The sequence below is a fragment of the Portunus trituberculatus genome, chromosome 29, assembly GCF_017591435.1.
Source record: "Portunus trituberculatus isolate SZX2019 chromosome 29, ASM1759143v1, whole genome shotgun sequence".
NCBI lineage: Eukaryota > Metazoa > Arthropoda > Malacostraca > Decapoda > Portunidae > Portunus > Portunus trituberculatus.
Genome location: NC_059283.1, coordinates 6,088,512 through 6,093,511, shown reverse-complemented (window position 1 = coordinate 6,093,511; position 5,000 = coordinate 6,088,512). Strand labels below are relative to the sequence as shown.

The 5,000-nt window shown below is 41.1% G+C and overlaps 1 long non-coding RNA gene across 1 annotated transcript in view; it reads left to right on the top strand.

The window, feature by feature from the left end:
• Window positions 1-1,957, top strand: part of LOC123510551 — an 11,235-nt gene extending 9,278 nt beyond the window's left edge. The window contains exon 4 of the long non-coding RNA XR_006676541.1: window positions 1-1,957. This exon is cut by the window's left edge and continues 27 nt beyond it. This is a non-coding gene — a long non-coding RNA (uncharacterized LOC123510551).
• Window positions 1,958-5,000: the final 3,043 nt, after the last annotated feature.

Below are 5,000 nucleotides of genomic sequence, written 5' to 3'. Positions count from 1 at the left end.
CAGCGGACAAGCCAGTAAGACACCTGATGGGGCGCGGCGTGTGTGGAGATACAGACCAAACACACGTGCATGTTGACCCAGGCAAGCTGTGACCACTCAGGCGACGAGGGGGCGTGGCGGTGACCAGTGGCGCATCACACGTGGCCGCGCACCAGATTGACGCCGTGACGCTAGACGCTAACTCGCGAATCAGGTGTCCAGTTGTCACGTCCCCGTCACCACCACGTAACGCGACACCTCATTGTGATTTCCTATTGGATTAACGCGTTACGTACAGGTTATTTGTTATTGTCTATTATTAACATACCACTCAGATATCTGTTTTTATCATTATTTGTATTATTTCTTCACCGCCACGTAGTAAGACATCTGATTATTAGTTCCTATCACTTTATCTCTTTTCGCTATTTCTGCTGATTTAACACTACTTCCTTGTAACACTGTGTTATTTTATCTATGTCTTTATCATCATCGCGTAAAATGACACTTGTTATTAATCACTGACATTACTTTACGGAGTTGATTTTGTCATCATTGCATTCCTGTTCAACTGTGCACACATGTCATTATTGTTACTGCCTTGTTTCTATCACCATTCTACGTCCCTGTCACCAACACACAACGAAGAGCCAAGTGATTATTATTCCCTATTCACTTAGCTCTCAATATCGTAAGTTATGGATGAACATGTAGTGGGTATATGTGCATGTTGATCTCAGCGTTATCTATTTACAGGATATAAGGAATTAAACTACATACACACTCACCATCAAATTGCTTCTTTACAAATACACGTGTTTGAAAATCCAGGAAGAGATAGAAGATAATTACATCAGTGTCAATATCCCGACCACTTAACCTAATGAAAAAGAGAAAAAAATTAACACCAACCTCTTTTCCTAACACAAATTAATTCGCACCAGGTGTATTCGTTCATGTATTGCTCCTTTACTTGTCTAATAAACACTAGTCGTAACACCTGCGCCATTATACCAGCAAATGTATATCTATTTATCACTCATATCTTTAAATCAATTGACTTTTCACCTGCTGGGAAAAAATAAACACACAGGTAAATTAGACAAGGTGTTAAGGTAAATTGTGGTGAAGTAGGAAGAGGAAGAGAAAGTGAAAAAAAATGTTGAAAAGATAGAAAACGTGAGGAGGAGGAGGAACAGGTAAAAAAAATAGTGAAGAAAGAAGAGTAAAGACGGAATAAAAAGACATTAGTTTAAATCCCACGTGAGAGAGAGAGAGAGAGAGAGAGAGAGAGAGAGAGAGAGAGAGAGAGAGAGGGAGAGAAAAAATCAGGTGTGGTTAATATTAGTGTGAATGTGTCAGGCCTTTCAGGGGGACCATTAGTTAATACACGCGGCAGAAATATTAATGGCAAAGCTTCTAGTGGACTCCTGTTGATCCTCTCCTCTCTCTGCCGTCTCCATTTTACTGTGAGGGTCGTATATGGTTGTAGGCGCACGATAATTCAGTATCAGCCTTACACTGAACACTACATAAAAGAAACACTGGGAATATGCAACAGGTAGAGAGAAGCAAATTGGCTCCCTTTTAGTTCTTCCTTCCACATCATGACGTTAGTGTCGATCAGCCTGCTTTGTTTGCGTATTTGAAATCAGCTGATGAAAACACAAAGGTGAGTCTTTTTGGTGAAGAGGACACATGAGCTGCCAGTGACACAGTAGGCAAGGCACTCATTCGTAGCTGTATATCATCGCTTCTCAAAGGTGAAATATATGTTACATTGGGTTTGTGGTAGAAGTGGTGAATGTGAGAGATAGACTATGCTTGTTTTGTGAGACTGGTGGGTATGTATAGGTGTTAGGAGTGTATGTGGGTGTACAGAAGGTATGTCGGAGTTACAGGAAGCACGTGGCAGTGTGGGTGGGTGTATGTACGTAGGTGCTAGGAAGGTGATATGTGCGGGGTTACAGAATGCTGGGAGCTGATTTTTTTTTTTTTTTTTTTTTTATAAGGATGGTAGAGGGGGAGTGTGGAGGGTACAGGGTGTGCGTGGGTGTATGGGGGTGTATGGAAGGTACAGGGAGTGTGTAGGAGTTGCATTAGGGTCGTGGTGTGTACGGGGTAAGTGTTACTGTGCACGTGAGTTAAGGGGTACAGTACGTGATGACTAAAGTTTGCACGTAAATATTGGCCATAATTCACAACGCAGCGAAAGTTTAGTCTTAAAACCAACATTGTGTGGTTTATTATTGCATTATTATTGTTATTTTACTGTTATTTCAGCATTTATTATTTATATTGCACTTTTCTGCCAAAGGAATAAAGACCGTAATATTTTCACCACTGATTCTCTTTCACCAGTAATTTTCATCTCTTGCCTCTCTACACTTCCTCAATAGGAGAATAAACGCTCCTTCATTACCCTCAGGTAGTCTTGCAGGATGCCGCGGTGTCCCTTCGTGTCCTAAAGTGTCCCTCTCGCTCCTTATTCGTCCTGGGGTTCCTTCTGGGCCCCCACTTCTAAGGAGGGAGAAATATGCCAATGTTTATGGGTCAAGGAATCACAATAATCAGCGATCAATTGATTATTTCCCGTCACATCGCCGACACAGAGGCAGGACGCATGTTACCGGTAATCTGCATACTCCTTTGATGATTCCTTGGTAATGATAAACACGGAGGGAATAAATTACGAGAAATTGGGCGAGATTACACAAATTACTCGTCTCGCACAGCCATTCAAGTATTACCGGGCGAGGATACAATCATAATTATTTAATGATTTATAAGAGGCGAGCCGTGCATGGAATGGCGAGGCGGAGCGGGCAGCAGGCGGTAGTGGTGGTGGTGGTGGTAGTGGTGATGGTGGTAGTGGCAAGGGGCGTTCTCGTCACTACCACCACCACCATCACCAAGAAGTCATCCTCTCCCAGACTATATATTTGAGTCACTCTTTACTTCACCATCTGGTTAGAAGTAGTGACATGAGCTGGTGTGTGTGTGTGTGTGTGTGTGTGTGTGTGTGTGTGTGTGTGTGTGTGTGGAAATGTTGAATGAATATGAAAGGAGTGAATGTTGCAGTAGAGTAGTGGGAATCTGTGTGATGCTTGTGCCTGGTTAACGTGTTTGTGTTTGTATGGCGAGCAGTACAATGATTAGTGAAGGTAGGTTGGCAGCCCTTTTCTGACGGTATGGGAGGATTGGCATGCCTGGTTACTGCTTTGCTTTACTCGAGACACTGAGATGAATACTTTGAAACCCTAAATATGGTTAATTGAATGAGGAAAGTTACATAAAGGTATAAAACGCCGTACTTCCAATATAATGCATGAATAACACGATTTATTTACATAGTTCACTGTTGTTTTATATGTGTACTTATTAAACGTAGAGTAAAATTGCATCACTTTATTCCCAGTTTCAAAAAAAAAAAAAAATCCTGGGGAAAAGGGACAAAAATTTGTATATATATTTACTTATCCACTGTGAGTGTAATTATGTATGCTGTTTTTTTTATATTCATATCCACGTGGTTTTTTTTTTTTCCATTTACGCTTTTTGCTACTTTTTATAGAAATATGATATGGTACCATGTTTTTTTACTTCTTACTTCTGTGTGTTGCTTATTTTTTTGTGTTGCTGTGTATTCCATATTTAGAAATCATCATTAACTGTTACGCAGCTTTATTTTATGCAAGAGGGCAAGCCGGCCGAGGGCAACAAAAGATTGAAAAAAAAAAAAGAAGAAAAAGGCTCAGATGAATGCCAGTTCCCTTAAAGATCGAAAAGAATTAGCCATAAAACTGGGAAAAATGTCTTGAAACGCAGCCTGCTCACCTATTTTCTATCTCCCACTACATTCACTCCCAGTACATTCCCGGTTCATAGTACACCATCTCATCTACACAGACAATCTCCCAGCATACTCTTATCCAATAGGACATTATACGCACCCTCCTTCACCTCCTTATGTCCATCTCCCAGTACATTTGTAGTAGAATTCTCATACAACCTCGCACACACTCCCTATCTACCTAGACTCATCTCCCAGTATTATCTTACCCAGTACATTATCACACAGCTTCTCCAGATTTCTAGCCCCTTTCCCAGTATATTCTCTCCCAGAAGAATATGGCTAACTCTGAGAAATGCAGTAAATAGTTCGAAATGTTGAATATCTCCATAATTACATGGATTTTTATATGTATTTTGGCCGTGGGAGGAAAGATAATGAAGTCTTGCACATTTTCACTATCCATTAACCCTTTTGTACTCCCGAATTAGCCTTGGAAGCCTCTCTTTACTGGGTACTCTTATCAATTTGAGCGCCGAGGAAGCCTGTGTCTCGTGGCGCTGTTCAGGCGTGTGTATTAAAACGTTAGTCAAGTGTATTACATGTATATTTTTATTCTGGCTCCTTCTCCTCCTCTTCCTCCTTCTTCGCCACGTCCGCAGCACAGGTAGTTTCCGCGTGCATGATTCGTAATTACTAGGTAGTGCGTTCATATTTAAGGCGCCAGTGACGTGAAAATGATGAAAAGCTGGTATGGATTAGACTCTAGCCATCTCTCTCCCTGTCTCTCCCTCTCTTCTATATCACCTGCTCTTTCTCTCTCCTCTCTCGCTCTCACCTGCATGCACACCTGCTTCTCCCGTTCTCTGTTCTGTTCTTTTGTTCTCCTGTCTCTCTCTTTCATTGTGTTCATCTTAATTGGAGGTAAATATGTTCTTTATGAGCCGTTAGTTTGGCAGGGAAACGACGATAATTCATGCAAGTTTATATTATTATCTCTCTCTCTCTCTCTCTGGTATTATTAATGGTTTTCTCCTCACTCAGCAATATTTACGTAATGTCTTTTTGTTCTTATTGTCTCTGGTTCCGTTTTCTTCAAGGAGTGACTGCTTTGGTATTGTTTATGAAGGGGGAAGTGTTGGTGTGTATTTTATTATTCAGTTTTATCTCCTTGTATATTTCCTCTGTTCTCTTCTCTTCTCATCACCCTCTTAATCCTCTTCTTCGT